A 17130-nucleotide genomic window follows, 5' to 3' on the forward strand; every position below is an offset into this window, starting at 1 on the left:
CGTTATTTGTGAGAACACGTTAGTTGTAACAAGTAAGCTAAAAAAGTCATTTGTGAGTGCAGGCAAATTGTAACAAGTAAGCTCAAAAAGTCACTGTTCGTGAGCGCACGCAACGCACGGAAGTTTTAACAAGTAAGCTATAAAACGTCCGCGCAGGCAAACTATAACAAGTGAGCTATAAAAACATTTGTGCGCGCAGGCAAACTGTAACAAGTGTGCTAACAACCTTATTTGCGAGCACGCGCAATCTGTAAACAAGTAAGTTAAAAGACGTCATTTGTGCGCGCTCGGATAAGAAGTAAGTTAAAAACGTCATTATGCCCGCACAGAAAAGGTAAAAATGTCATTTTTGCGCGCGCGCAAACTGTAACAAGCAAGCTAAAAACGTCATTTGTGTTCGCACGCAAACTATAATAAATAAGTAACTATAATAAGCAAACCATAACGAGTAGGGTAAAAACCACAATTGTGAGTGCACGGTAACAGAAACGCCATTTTCAGAAAGTTGCGCACGGCAATAATCTTAAAACAATGTTCTACATGCTGTAATAAATAGCTTCCAAAGAATCTGTTGTGTGCGCACAGCAACTGTAACAAATAGGGTTGACTACGTCATTTGTGAGCACACGAAAGATGTAAAACGTAAGCTTAAAATGTCGTTAATGAGCGCACGACAACTGTAACAACAAGGGTACAAACGTCATTTGTGGGCACTCGACAACTGTATTATCTAGGCTAGAAACGTCTTTTGTGAGCGCAAAGGCAAGTGTAACAAGAAGGCTGAAAAATGAAATTTGTGAGGGCACAGCAACTGTATCCAGCCATTCCATTAATAATTTTTAATTGCTGTTAACAAATGACAGTGACTCTTAACTGAAAATTCAAACACAATTCTAGGTTTAAAGGGTGTCTCATAGTGTCTTATCCCACAGCTAGCAAACACTTTTCGGTCATAGATAAAAAATGGAATTTCAAATTTAATTATCATGCATCGTGTGCGCCGCGGGGACACAGGGGCAGGGGCCGGAGGGGCCGCCGGGGGACATTTCGTGCTTATGCGAGTAAGTAAGCTCATTTGCATAATGTGTATGAAATACTCGCATAAGCACGAAATGTTCGAAGTCGCTGTGGCAAAGGAAGATAAAAAGTGCAAGGTATTTTTATATTTCTATGCTTCCTAACATCTGGATTCAGTTGGAATTTAGAATGGTCTGATCTGGACTCGTGAAATAAAGGCTGGCGAAGACAGCATACTTTTGCATGTTTACAAAAAGCGATCTAACGGTTGCTGATATTTAAATTTTCACGGACCCGTAAATCAAAATGTATCAAAATTAACATGCGTTTCCAACCTTTGAAGGACCACTTAACTTAGGAATAATAATAATAATTTGGTGCGTTTGGTTGTTTTTGAGCGGCGAGCTCGTCAACTTATGAAATTTCTCGTTCTGGCCAAGCTCAAAATTAGGCCTTTTGCAGCCTTCACTGTTGAGAGCTCTAAAAAATATATTTTAACGTATTTACAAAAACTAAAGTCGTTGCATTTACTTACAACCTAAGATAGTTCACTGGGCAAAGTTTGAGGGAAAACTTTTTTCCGAATCCGAAATGCGATGGACCGCTTTAAGAGAAACTGCCACTTAAATACTGAAAAAACATTCCATGAATAATTCAAGTGGCTATTTTCAAGACTCCTACCTATTAATTTAAGGACCTTTCGACAGTTAAAAAGGCATCTCCAGAATTGGTTTCATCCGAGGCTTGACCTCATGTATCTGGTAAACCTCCAAAGTTAAAGAGATTAGTTATCTCTTCAATGACACTCAGCTCAAAAACAGTTTTTTTTTAGACAAAGTTGTGCATTTTATGCTTCAACAAAACAAAGAAAGTCCGATCATGCGCGATGCATTGCTCTGGAGAGAACTGTGGTAGGGAAACGTCAATCATTTGTAACAGGCGTACACTTGTATGTAATTTTGTACAGCCAGCTTGTAGTTGGGCAGTTTAAATAGAACATGTTTAGTGTAAAGTTGTGGTTCAGTTTTACTTCTGGTACAAAAACCAAAATTGAACCAAAATGTATACTACACGTACCTACCACATTCTACATCACAATGGTTTTGCATTTTGCCATAATTTTGTAACATTTAGTGTGTTTTTTTACAAGCAGTCTCTGGAAACATCTCTTCACAATATAATTACCTTTGTGAGTGGTTGTAAGCTGTGCCCCTTTTCTTGGTTACATGACCAGTGCAGTCTTTCTTTCTTGCAAAGACACCAGGACCAAATAGCTCAGTGTACTTGTATAAAACTTACTTCAGTGTAGCTGTAAATAATAAAGATGGTAAATTTAAAGCTCGGTGATAAATAATGAAGATGAATTTTTCAACAATGACACGAGCATGGGACAAAGAAAAATTCTGAGTCCTCGACGGGAATCGAACCAATTGCCTCCCAGATACGGTTTGGGCGCTCTAACCAACTGAGCTGGGCCATTTACTAGGTTGATATGTGACACGCGTCCTGCATACTGCTAGGATCAACAATGTCGAAATCATCAAGTTTGTAGTAAATAATAAAGATGGTAAATTTTAAGCTCGGTGATAAATATGAAGATCATTTTTTTTTGCTCGTGTCATTGTTACTACACACGTGATGATTTCGAAAAATGATTGAAAAATCGTCAGAAATCTTCGGAATATCGTCAACCATGCGCGCAACCATGTATTGTCCTCTGTATGTTTCTAATTTATTTTTCAGTTATTAAGTTATATGAAGTCATGTCTGTTGACTAGTTTTTACTGGCGAATAAAGCAACTATTAGTTGACAACAACTGACCCCTTGACGAAATTGCAGGGTCCTACAACAACAACTACAAAAACAAAAAAAATGACTCAGGCAATTATCGACAATTACCTCGGTTTTCCTCGAGGTGGCTACGGTCCTAAATTGGAAAAGGAAACTGCCTTGTCGTCGAAAACTAATGAATATTACCGTTTTGACGTCGACAACATAGCTTATACACTTCGTTTTAATTGTCGATAACATTTTATTTTAAAAAACAATTCGAGTTGCTGACAACTAAATCACGACAATTCGGTGAAGGCCCTTAGCTTTCATGCAAGTAGAAACCTGGTGCTTGGTTCTAACCAACATTTAAGACTGAGAAAAGACAGCGGTTAAAGAAAAGCATTGTTTGGTGGAATAAAAATAACTGGAATATCGAGACATTAGGAAAAACATTTTATTGGAATAAAAATACCACACGCATTTTGTTTATTCCAAAGTAAGTTTTGTTAGGGCGGATTTAGCTTCTCATTGTGTTGAATGACATCGCTGTAGTAATATAACTTAATGTTAAAACAACTAGAGTCGTTTAATAAACAGTTCTTCACAAGTAATGACCATCTTTTCCATTTTAACAGTAATTTCACTTTCAACCTTGATAAAGCCAAATCAAGAGACTTCTACAATCTCTTCATTGATAAAATTTACACCGGAGGTCCGACCGGTCTCAAAAGATGGAGTGAAACACTTTCTTTAAATGATGAACATTGGGCAAAGATATTTAAATTAACACGAAAACTTTGCAAGGAGACGAAACTAAAAGAATTTCAATTTAAATTGATTCATAGAATCGTTGTGACAAAGAAAGAACTATTCAAATACGGTATTAAAACAGACGATAGATGCTGCTTTTGTGGGGAAAAGGACTCAATCAACCACACTTTTATTCACTGCTCTTTTACGAAATCATTCATACAAAAAGTCATTCTGTGGTTTAATACAACGTACAATTTACAGATCTCTCCAACAATAGAGCAACTTTTATTTGGAATTACCTCTAACTTATATGAGAAAAGTATGACCAACAAATTCAATTACTTTACACTACTTATGCGCTATTATATCTATAATTGTAAATTAAATAATAAGCCTATTGTCCTCCATGACTTTGTGAATGCTGCACAACAAAGAGAACAAATTGAAAACACCGTTGATAACTCAGAAACCAATAGAGGGTAAAATATCTCATCTCTCCTTAACGTGTAAGGAGTTATATTGTAAGTAACAAAAAAAAGGAAGAAGATTGTCACCGTAGCTGACTAAGTAACTAAGTAACTAAGTAACTGTACATAGAGTAGTTAAGAAAAGTAGGGTAATTTGTAGTTTGTGTTTAAGTCTGCGTAGTATTGTAAGTAATTGTATTGTTGTGTGTTATTAATAAAAAAAGAATATATATATATATAACTTAATGTTTTTGGAATTGTGTCTCCTTTATCACGACGTCGAGGTTAATTCATTGGTTCTTAAAACAATAGATAACAGGTGACAACAATGCCCCTTGCCCTGAATAACAATAGAGGTAGTGTTTACAGCGGGCGAATGAAAATAGAGGTTCCAGAGGGTAGTGTCTTACTGCTCCTAGAAAGTGGCTTTTGTGGTTCCAAATTGCATATGATTAAATGCAGAAGAGGTCGGGTCGCGGATGGTTCGTAGAGGTTTACCACTGGAATATCGTCGTTTTACCGGGGAAAAGATGTAATATTAGGTACTTTTTTGGCATGTATGTATAGAGTGACTATCGAAGCCTTTGAATTTGAGGCGTTTTGGGTGAAAAATGGTAAACTTTGAGAATTACAGCTCATTTTATGAAGACGGGTTGGCATTCTGACGGCTCAAGTGTTCGACCTTTCGCTTCGCTTTGATAGTTGAGAGCAATTTTAGAATAAGCATATCATCAGTTATGCTAATTTTCACTCGTAGAACAAAGCTGACATGAATATGTAATATAAGATTGATAAAACAATAAACATTTGATATTTTCAGATCATTTTTTTTATTTTCAGTCGCATCTTTTAAAAGCTTTGGCTACCTGTGAACATAAACCTTGCTTTCAGATCCTCCTCTGGCTCATTACCACGCGTGAAAGCCAACCTTCATATTCATTTTCGTGGCTGGAAACAGCGGTTTAAACCCATTTATACTTTTGTGTTGAACTCTCAGCCATTTACACGCAGTAAGAAGAAAGATGAACTGTTCCAAGTTGTTTACAAGCTTACAAGCTTTATCGAAACGTGACAACGTACTCGAAGCACAGCCAACAAATAACTAAAATTTTTGCATAAAACCAACATTAGCATACACTGCACACGCCTGGAAAACAGGGAAATTCCATCATGCAGCGTCTGCAGAACAATACAAGCATTCAAGCGTACTGATTGCAAATATCTTTGCTTTGGTTTGAAAACGCCCTGTCCAAGAGGATTGTACTACGCCTTACATTCTGCTATAACGCAGAAAGGGATAATAAATAAATATCGTGTAGGCATGTGTGTGATTGCAGAGAATTATTGATTCAAGATGGTTTCCATGCTCTGTACGAAAAAAAAGACCGCTCATATTCCATCGAACGTATACACTGGCTTATTTATTGCACTTATCCGGGTAAAAAAAAAAACGGATAAACGGATAAAATGTTTTCCTTCCACACTTAGCTGGATAAATTAAAAAACGAACGCTACATCGCACGCAATGGGGCAACGCACAAGCGCATCTATTGTAAACTTACTTTTAAGTTTTGACAGAGATATCATGACTATTTGAAGTCTGCGTTTTCGAAAATCTCCGTTTTTGAACACTGGAACACTACCAACACTATCTCTATATACTAGACGTATATTGGTTTGCGCGAAAAACTGGCATGTACAAAAGCTCGGTAAAACACCGCTCAGACTGTTTTTTATATAAACAGGCCCTAAGCTTTGGCTCACAGCAAAGGGTCGTACTGTGTAACAAGGCGGCAATGTTTCAGATAACTTATAATCAGACAAACGGGGAGGGGGAGGGGGATAAATCCCATTAAATCAATCTTACACAACGGCTGACACACATATGAACATAACAACAAGTTTTTAAATATGAAATATGCCCGTTTCATTTTCGTTTCGAAATTAAGTTTCCACGAAAATATGTAATAAAGGTAAGGTATTTGAAGCTTGGGTCATAAACTTGCAAGAAAAAGACCCCAGCAATACCTCCCCAAAACGACATTTTGTACGAGTTAAACTGAACAGTTCCCCAAGGACTCACAAACCTGGCCACGTCCAAGTATAACTGTAATAAAGTCAACAATTGCACATACAAGTACCTTATCGCTTGTTATTTTCGCGGGAACTTAGGCCCCGTATACACTGATCCGTTTTTATTAGAGATCACATGACTGTTTGACGTCAGCGTTTTCGAAAAGCTCCGTTTTCAATCAATCAATCAAACAATCAATCAATCAATCAATCAATCAAACAATCAATCAACCAATCGAATGATCGATCGATCGATCAATTGATCAATCAACTTTATTTCATTACAAATACTATCCTCTTGAAAATCTATAAGTTATTTCTACAACAAGAGGCTGTCTGAAGCATGAAGCTTTCTACGGCATTTGCCCTGAACAATTTGCAACAATCATAAAGAAAAGTCCAAATTTAAGTAATATGGGAGACAATTAACAATTATTCCACGAGCGCGCGTTGGATATGAGATGGTAGATAAACGATCCAACAAGCGCGAGTGGAGTAATTGTTTTATTAAAAACGCCCAAAGAATTGCAATATTTTAGCTCCCCAACTGTTTTGGTGGACGTTTATCGTCTTTTTAGACGTAGGTCCGCAACGGATTGGAACGCTTTACCGGCTCAACCCGTGCAGAATTTTTAATACGATAATTTCCCGTTCTTTCATTTTTCTTTCATTCTTTCATCCCGTTCTTTTATTAAAAGAGTTCTAAATTGCAAGGAATGATTATGAAGGAGACTCGACTGACGAGAAAGAGCGCAGCGGTGGCTTTATAAAAACAAGTCGTTTGTTGAGTGAGTGCAGCTCGAATTCCTTGGGCATTAAAAGAGCTACGTCACGGACAACGCATCTTGAAAAAATTGGCAAGTTTTTACAAGTTTGTCATTCGTAATCTGACAGTTTCTGTCGCCAGTCGAAACCATCCTTGGTTATTTTCGCGTTTATATTACTTCTTCAGTGCCCGTAGCAAGGGTAAAATAAGTGGGGGGGGGCACACGAGTACCGGAGGCGCGAGCCGCTAGGGGGGGGGGTTGGGGGCATGCTCCCCCGAAAATTTTGAAATCTAGAGGCTTGGAAATGCTATTTCCAGCGTTCTCCAAGAGCTATTTGTGATTTACGCATATCGCAAATTTGAGACATTTTGACATTTTTGTGACATTTTTTACACATTGTTGTCACGATTTCTGGTTTGTTTTAGTTTTTGGCTGTTTAATATTGTTGTTTACCGTACCCAAATTCGCAAGTAGCCAATCAGAAGCGCGATCTACTGTCCTGATATCCTACGATATCAAGTCACTGACCTGATATGCCACCATATCACGGTCACTTTGAATTAAAGTAGTGTTTCCGTACTATGAATTGAAAAGAGGTTTTACCAATAAAACAGAAACGAGTATTTTAAATTAGCTGGTGCTTACCGGTCGTAACATGAGAAAAACTTTCCCGCCAAAACTAAACTTGAGCGCGCTCGCCAATTGCGCGATGTTTGCCGACGAGTACTGAAACATTCACACTGAAACAATGGAGTCGGAGTTTCCAAATTTTTCGCGGAATTTGAATTTTGAAAATTTAGGGAATGAAACTCCAAACAAACGAGTAAAAAAATGTGAGAAGAGGACTTGATAAAGTGTTGAAGACCAAAAAGTATCAATACAAGCAGGTCAACACATTTTGCACTACGTGTCTGGCAAGCATGGCTTCGACAAAGCGAATAATATCACCGGATTTTTGGCTGAATTTGGGTACGGTAAATACCTAATAGTACCTTTTTGGTACGCTTCGGCGGCATATCAAGCTCGTTTGGTCTCGCCATGGGTATTGGTCTCGCCATGGGTATACGAACCATGGCTCGACCAAACTCGCCTGATATGCCGCCGAAGCGTACCAAAAAGGTACGATTAGGTATAAGCATCTTCCTACGTACATTGAAAATGAAAAGAAGTACACATGTTATTGTTTCAAACCTCTCGGGAGATAAAATTTTATTTTTAACATTTTATACAGGTCTGTTTTTTACTTTTTGGGAAAAAAACTGGGGGGGGGGGACACGGGCCCCCCGGCCCCTCCCCTTGCTACGGCACTGTTCTTTGTTGTCTTTCTAAGTTAGAAAACTATTACTAAGAGGTTTCCTTCAATTTAGAAGTAATCTGAAAAATGACAAAATATCGTGGCATTGCTCCTTTAAGCTGCACTTTAGTTACAAGTTTCAAATGGACTTTTCGCGTCTTCGGTAATAATAATACCGCTTGCGTTAACCAGATGCATCGTTTATTAACAGAATTTATTATATAAACTGCAGTGGTATAGCGAGTGGTAGCAAATCGATAATCAAAGAGCTCTTCGAGCCACGACTGAATTTTTTTGCCAAGTTTAAAAGTTTAGTTGTCATTCCTTGAAAATTTATGAGCAGCAGGTGATTCAAACATTTCTTTGATACACATGATAACAGGTAAACGGCGGAATGTCTATTACACTGATAAAAGATATTTTCGTTGACATGCTTAAGTATGTTTGAATAGCACACATGTAGGCATCTGACTGGGGGGCTAGAGGTTGCGAGTTCGAATCCCAGAGGAGGCAGTTTTTTTCTTTTTTTAACCCATAACACTAAAATGGTTTGTTTATTATATCGCTCCGTAGGTATGCATTGCAGAATAATTTACATGTAGGCTGTTAAGTAATAACGCTGTAAAAAAAATTATAACAGAACATATAGACTGATTCAGGTACAAATGTAACTGATTGCGTGTTTCATCTGAAAAGCTTTTCCTTTTCTTGGAAACAAGCAGCCAAGCACTCGATTTTAGCCAACGCTCTGGTTTCTAGATAGATCCATCGCTAATGAAGCTTATGTGAAACCCGATTTAGTTTTCGAATGCTCCTACATGTACTACGCTAGCTCGACAGATATATATACGAAAGAGATCGATCGTTACATCGCTTTTGCGGCTCTCAATTTCCATTACATTTCCAGTAAAACAGTTGCTGTTTATCTTTCTAATGGCGATGCATTTACTTCTGAACAGAAGCAAAAACGTTTAGCGTTTACTGCTTCCACCGGAAGTAATTTCACAACAGGCTACAAAAACACTTGTAAATATCACTTAACACATTTAATGATGTTGCAATTCTAAATTGTGCAACCCCTCAGAAAAAAATTATCACAAAATGAGTTCCCTTTGGTTAACTATTAGCAACGTTTTAGTGTGTGAAAGACTTGTACCAGTACAAATTTGCGCTGTTAATCGTTTTAGGTTAAATTGATATTAGCGCCTAAAGACTTGTACCAGTACAAATTGTGTTCTTAATCGTTTTAAACTTCGTTGCCTTCGATCGCTGAACCCCCTTACATTCTTAATTGGTTATGTCACGTAAGATTTGGGCTACTCACGTTTTTAATTGTTATATAACGTTTGTAAATTTGACAAGTCACGTTTTTTCTACAAGAACGGAAGTGTTGAAGCACAACTATAGAGTGACACTTTTATACAAGTCACGCGCTTTGATCACCCACAGCGGAAAGTATTCCCTTGAGAAATTAAAGTTTTAGTGTGTGAAAGACTTGTACCAGATTTGGGCTACTCATGTTTTTTTAAAAACATAAAATGATACGTGTGATATCATTTTTGACCAATCAACCTGAAGACGAAGAGTTTCCATGTTTCAATGCTCAAGGAGCCAAAGTTAATCGATATTAGGTCGAAACACCTTCGGATCTTCCTCGGCAATCTTTGGAAATGTTCGGAAACATCCGTACGACCTTCGGACAACATTTTGAGAATTTTCGGAAATCTTCGGAAAATCGTCAAAAACATCGTAATTAGTAGGTTTATACAGAAGCATATCACCTAGAAGCGTCCAACTTCCCTTATGGCTTTGGAACAATGCTGGGGATTATTCGCAACCAATCAGAAACGCGGATTTTTTTTGCCCTTATATGGAATCGTGTGTAGCTCCAAAAAAAATGGCGGCCGCTACGGGAAAACCCACATAAAGTCAAAGAAAATGGTCTGAAAAGCAACGATTTAGGCGATTCTGGCGGTTTGCCAAGCTGGAAAGTCTAAGGCATTTTAAGATGTATCTGAAATGATCTGCAGGGAGGTCAGGGATGCGTTTGAGGTTTAATTTGGAGCATTATCTGCGAATTGGAAATTTGACAACTCGAGTCGAATACTCAGGCAGACATGCATAATTTCCGTTCATTCATTCATTGAAGAATTGAAGCGCACATAAGCTTACAAGTTTTTTTAATCCATTTTCCGAGAAAGTAAAAGGAAACTCAGAAAGGTATTCAAGGTTACAGGTAAGGTGTTATGAGTTTGTGCAGCAGTGATGTAGGTCATCTTCGAGCTGAACCGTACTCGTTCACGTTTTGTTACCTACATGAAGAGTTCGTTCAGAGTTAGTACAGTGTTTATAGTTGAGGTACATCAACATGTACGTTGAAGAGGACGATACGTCTCTTTTAAAACTAGGTTTTGTCGCCATTCGTATTAAGATGAATGAGGGTATACAAAATTGTGCACTCGCTTTCGAAGGCGAAGTAGAGTTTCAAAAGAATCCTGTGCACAAAGATCAGCGCTGTTTATATAAAGGAAAATTGGTTTAGCAATTCGTGCTTGTATATATAGAACGAAGCATTTAAATCTGTAAAAAGCGTCACTAATTTTTAAATAAACATCACGACAGCAATTGAAAATACATGTAGTTTTTTTGTGTGAAAATAATTTCTTCAAGCTTTACCCTTACTCTTTTTTTAATTCAAACTGATTCTTGAACATTCTCAACAGAATTAACCTGTAATTTCATTTGAAGAAATAAAAAATATCTCCTACTATTTTGCCATTCCAATATTGGTCCAGTATCTTCCATGAATAATTGTTTTAAAATAAATTTCAAACAAGAGTATGAAGCAATATTTATAATGCTTCTTTTATATTATAAATGTGTGTCATTTTAACTTTTATATTTATGTACTCCTCTTGAATTCTGTAGCTTTCTCAAAGTACTGGCATAATTATTATCTCCTTGTAGCAAATTCCAGTTTATTGTTTTTGATTATTTGAAGCGAAGGAATAGTTCCAACGCTGTGGGATGCCATTTGTGATATTAAAACCAAAAAGTTTCGGAACTCAGTAGGTTTTAATATTTCGGCTTTTACTGTTTATGTAAGTAACGGATGAAGACTGCAAAAACAACGATCCGAATGAACTGCCGTGTGAACAGCCTGACATGTGCATAAGCACGTGAAAGGTCTGAACAAACAGACTGAGCAGACGAAGGTCGAAAGTGCAGAAAACCATCCATAATACTGACTGACTAGAGGGTTTACTGACGTCTAGATGGTAAAGAAAAAAGTCCTAATAGTTTAATGTTACTTTGTGTAAGTAACCGACGCAATGAGTGGCTATGGTGGTTTACTAAGTAGTGATCTGTTGTCCCTATTTAATTTTATCGCTTAGGTAAATTACCATTGTTAGTTAAATTGAAGAATTTATAATAGTGAGCTCACTAATAAGTTTTCCCGGGATCGGAGTAGATTGCCTTTGATTATTTGAAGCGAAGGAATAGTTCCAACGCTGTGGGATGCCATTTGTGATATTAAAACCAAAAAGTTTCGTAACTCAGTAGGTTTTAATATTTCGGCTTTTACTGTTTATGTAAGTAACGGATGAAGACTGCAAAAACAACGATCCGAATGAACCGCTGAGTGAACGGCCTGACATGTGCATAAGCACCTGAAAGGCCTGAACAAACAGACTGAGCAGACGAAGGTTGAAAGTGCAGAAAACCATCCATAAGACTGACTGACTAGAGGGTTTACTGACTAGCTATAGATGGTAAAGAAAAAAGTCCTAATAGTTATGTTTGTGTAAGTAACCGACGCAATGAGTGGCTATGGTGGTTTACTTAGTAGTGATCTGTTGTTTTTATTTAATTTTATCGCTTAAGTAAATTACCATTGTTAGTTAAATTGAAGAATTTATAATAGTGAGCTCACTAATAAGTTTTCCTGGATCGGAGTAGATTGTCATGAAAGCTCAAAAAGTCTGCCATTCTCGTCAGGGGCACAGTGACAGACCCCTTAGAGAGATAATTATTTCGCTAAGAGTAAGCTAGAAAAAAAGGGGATAAGCGCGCGCGGGAAGAACTAAAAGCCAAATCAGGGTAAATCTCTCTAAACCACGTTTCAAACTGTGGTACCACAGCTGGCCCTACGTGGCTGAGCTAACTGTTATCAATCTATACCGATGAAACGTTAACAAAATGTTAAAATAAGGCAAAATGTTATGACCTAAGTTTTAAAAATTCGTTGAATGTGTTTTCAATAAATGATGAGATTATATTACTAATGAGTGCCGTAAACTAAATAAGCTTTCGCAGCTATGATTGTTTTGAACATTGTTGTTAGGATTAAATTTGGTAAAATGAATCTTTAAAAACAAAAATAACAAACTCACCATCGGAAAAACCGAGCGCTTGGTACGGAACAAACTCTCTTGGCCGTTTACATTTGTTTGCTCGCGAGGGCTGTTTGTACGCGCGTGCTTTTATTTGAACGTCTGCATCTTGCGCGCGCGCAGTCTGGGCTCCAAAGAGAGTCGATATTAGCATAGCTCGCGATTCAATTAAAGCGAGGGAATAATTTCAACGTCGTGGAGTGCTACTTTGATATTAAAGACATTTCGGAAATTTCGGCTGCTAACTTGCTGACTATCTATTGGTTTTACTTCAGTGGTAGAAATATGTTGTTTATACAAGAAACTATTCCCTTTAAATTATATTACCTTCAGTTTAAAATAAACTAACTTACTTAATACCTAACAAAATGGCAAATACCACAAAAAGTTATCGAGCCATGAGGGACCTTCCCAGATACATCTTACCGCTTTTACAAGACCCAGTCTTTCTCAAGGCTGGCTTCCTGTGGGTACAAAAAAAACAATAAAAAGTGCTGTTCTACAAACATGCTCGTCTATCTCAAGGGCGAGTAGAGGTCTGACACAGCTGACCCACGGGGACTGCATCTTAGGTTGGACATGGTCCGCCATATGGTGGGATATTGATCCGGCATATGGTTTAAAGCAAATTGTTTTTGATTATTTGAAGCGAAGGAATAGTTCCAACGCTGTGGGATGCCATTTGTGATATTAAAACCAAAAAGTTTCGTAACTCAGTAGGTTTTAATATTTCGGCTTTTACTGTTTATGTAAGTAACGGATGAAGACTGCAAAAACAACGATCCGAATGAACCGCTGAGTGAACGGCCTGACATGTGCATAAGCACCTGAAAGGCCTGAACAAACAGACTGAGCAGACGAAGGTTGAAAGTGCAGAAAACCATCCATAAGACTGACTGACTAGAGGGTTTACTGACTAGCTATAGATGGTAAAGAAAAAAGTCCTAATAGTTATGTTTGTGTAAGTAACCGACGCAATGAGTGGCTATGGTGGTTTACTTAGTAGTGATCTGTTGTTCTTATTTAATTTTATCGCTTAAGTAAATTACCATTGTTAGTTAAATTGAAGAATTTATAATAGTGAGCTCACTAATAAGTTTTCCTGGATCGGAGTAGATTGTCATGAAAGCTCAAAAAGTCTGCCATTCTCGTCAGGGGCACAGTGACAGACCCCTTAGAGAGATAATTATTTCGCTAAGAGTAAGCTAGAAAAAAAGGGGATAAGCGCGCGCGGGAAGACGTTACATTGATCTTTAATCCGTATTGTAACGTATCGATAAACTAAAAGCCAAATCAGGGTAAATCTCTCTAAACCACGTTTCAAACTGTGGTACCACAGCTGGCCCTACGTGGCTGAGCTAACTGTTATCAATCTATACCGATGAAACGTTAACAAAATGTTAAAATAAGGCAAAATGTTATGACCTAAGTTTTAAAAATTCGCCCTTGAGATAGACGAGCATGTTTGTAGAACAGCACTTTTTATTTTTATTTTTTTTTTTTATTGTTTTTTTTTTTGTACCCACAGAAAGCCAGCCTTGAGAAAGACTGGGTCCTGTAAAAGCGGTAGGATGTATCTGGGAAGGTCCCTCATGGCTCGATAACTTTTTGTGGTATTTGCCATTTTGTTAGGTATAAAGTAAGTTAGTTTTAAACTGAAGGTAAAATAACTTAAACGGAATAGTTTCTTGTATAAACAACATATTTCTACCACTGAAGTAAAACCAATAGATAGTCAGCAAGTTAGCAGCCGAATTTCCGAAATTTCTTTAATATAAGTAGCACTCCACGTCTCCACGACGTTGAAATTATTCCCTCGCTTTAATTGAATCGCGAGTTATGCTAGTATCGACTCTCTTTGGAGCCCAGGCTACGCGCGCGCAAGATGCAGACGTTCAAATAAAAGCACGCGCGTACAACTAGCTCTCGCGAGCAAACAAAATTAATGTTAACATGCAGCCAAGAGAGTTTGTTCCGTACCAAGCGCTCGGTTTTTCCGATGGTGAGTTTGTTATTTTTGTTTTTAAAGATTCAATTTACCAAATTTAATCTTAACAACAATGTTTAAAACATAGCTGCGAAAGCTTATTTAGTTTACGGCACTTATTAGTAATATAATCTCATCATTTATTAAAAACACATTCAACGAACTTTTATAACTTAAGTCATTACATTTTGCCTTATTTTAACATTTTGTTAACGTTTCATCGGTATAGATTGATAACAGTTAGCTCAGCCATGTAGGGCCAGCTGTGGTACCACAGTTTGAAACGTGGTTTAGAGAGATTTACCCTGATTTGGCTTTTAGTTTATCGATACGTTACAATACGGATAAAAGATCAATGTAACGTCTTCCCGCGCGCGCTTACCCCTTTTTTTTTTTTCGAGCTTACTCTTCGCGAAATAATTATCTCTCTAAGGGGTCTGTCACTGTGCCCCTGACGAGAATGGCAGACTTTCTGAGCTTTCATGGCAATCTACTCCGATCCCGGGAAAACTTATTAGTGAGCTCACTATTATAAATTCTTCAATTTAACTAACAATGGTAATTTACCTAAGCGATAAAATTTAATAGGGACAACAGATCACTACTTAGTAAACCACCATAGCCACTCATTGCGTCGGTTACTTACAAAAAGTAACATTAAACTATTAGGACTTTTTTCTTTACCATCTAGACGTCAGTAAACCCTCTAGTCAGTCAGTATTATGGATGGTTTTCTGCACTTTCGACCTTCGGCTGCTCAGTCTGTTTGTTCAGACCTTTCACGTGCTTATGCACATGTCAGGCTGTTCACTCGGCAGTTCATTCGGATCGTTGTTTTTGCAGTCTTCATCCGTTACTAACATAAACAGTAAAAGCCGAAATATTAAAACCTACTGAGTTCCGAAACTTTTTGGTTTTAATATCACAAATGGCATCCCACAGCGTTGGAACTATTCCTTCGCTTCAAATAATCAAAAACAATTTGATAACAGTTAGCTCAGCCATGTAGGGCCAGCTGTGGTACCACAGTTTGAAACGTGGTTTAGAGAGATTTACCCTGATTTGGCTTTTAGTTTATCGATACGTTACAATACGGATAAAAGATCAATGTAACGTCTTCCCGCGCGCGCTTACCCCCTTTTTTTTTCTAGCTTACTCTTCGCGAAATAATTATCTCTCTAAGGGGTCTGTCACTGTGCCCCTGACGAGAATGGCAGACTTTCTGAGCTTTCATGGCAATCTACTCCGATCCCGGGAAAACTTATTAGTGAGCTCACTATTATAAATTCTTCAATTTAACTAACAATGGTAATTTACCTAAGCGATAAAATTAAATAGGGACAACAGATCACTACTTAGTAAACCACCATAGCCACTCATTGCGTCGGTTACTTACGCAAAGTAACATTAAACTATTAGGACTTTTTTCTTTACCATCTAGACGTCAGTAAACCCTCTAGTCAGTCAGTATTATGGATGGTTTTCTGCACTTTCGACCTTCGTCTGCTCAGTCTGTTTGTTCAGACCTTTCACGTGCTTATGCACATGTCAGGCTGTTCACTCGGCAGTTCATTCGGATCGTTGTTTTTGCAGTCTTCATCCATTACTTACATAAACAGTAAAAGCCGAAATATTAAAACCTACTGAGTTCCGAAACTTTTTGGTTTTAATATCACAAATGGCATCCCACAGCGTTGGAACTATTCCTTCGCTTCAAATAATCAAAAACAATAGGTGATATGCTTCTGGTTTATATAATAAACAGAATAATACATGGATGCTTGGAGATATAAAAATTATCTTCTCGTGTTCAAATCCATATCTTACTCTATCGCTGCGCTCACTCGTGACATATTGATTTGAACACTCGAAGATAAATTTCATATCTCCGCGCAACCATGTATTATCCTCTATAAGGTGTCTTTTTTATCTTCGAGCAATTCTTGTTATCAGGCTATCCTGTTTAGTAAGTTTAGTTTGTTAACACCCACCCTCCACCCCCCCCCCCCCCCCCAAAAAAAAAAAGTTTACCAAAGTTCAAGGACATCGCACTTTCTGTTCGGAACCGCTCGTTGTTAAACATGCGAGAGACATCATTTGTTCTTCATCATAAAGCGACCTGGCAGTCCTTACAGTTAAAGAAGAATCTTACAAGGGATGAAAACAATGTTTACGACGAAAAGCCACGATGCTTTCGTGTGACGTGCTTTGACAGGTCACACGAGGCAAAAGGAAAACTAGTTTCTAAGTATTCAAGCTGCAGAAAATTTAACACTGTGATGTAAGATCTGTTTTATTTATTTGAAGTTACCTATATAACAGATTTATGTTTCCCTAAAAATCTCCTACAGTTTAGAAAGAGAGTATACGACGTTTGTTTGTATTTCTGTCTTCATTTTTTCATATCCTATTCTTGCAAGTAACTTAAATATTGTCGGTACAATTTCATGTGACTTGTAAATATTTTTCGAAGGCTATGTATAAACACTTGGCACATCTATAAAATATATTAAAATTATATTAAAATGAAACCTGGAAGACAGTTGACAAGAGCTTTCTTGGTTGAGGTTCCAGCATAACTTATTGATTTTGAGTTTTTATGTA

Source organism: Oculina patagonica, chromosome 1, assembly GCF_052425735.1.
Source record: "Oculina patagonica isolate OP01 chromosome 1, crgOcupat, whole genome shotgun sequence".
In the NCBI taxonomy this organism is placed as follows: Eukaryota; Metazoa; Cnidaria; class Anthozoa; order Scleractinia; family Oculinidae; genus Oculina; species Oculina patagonica.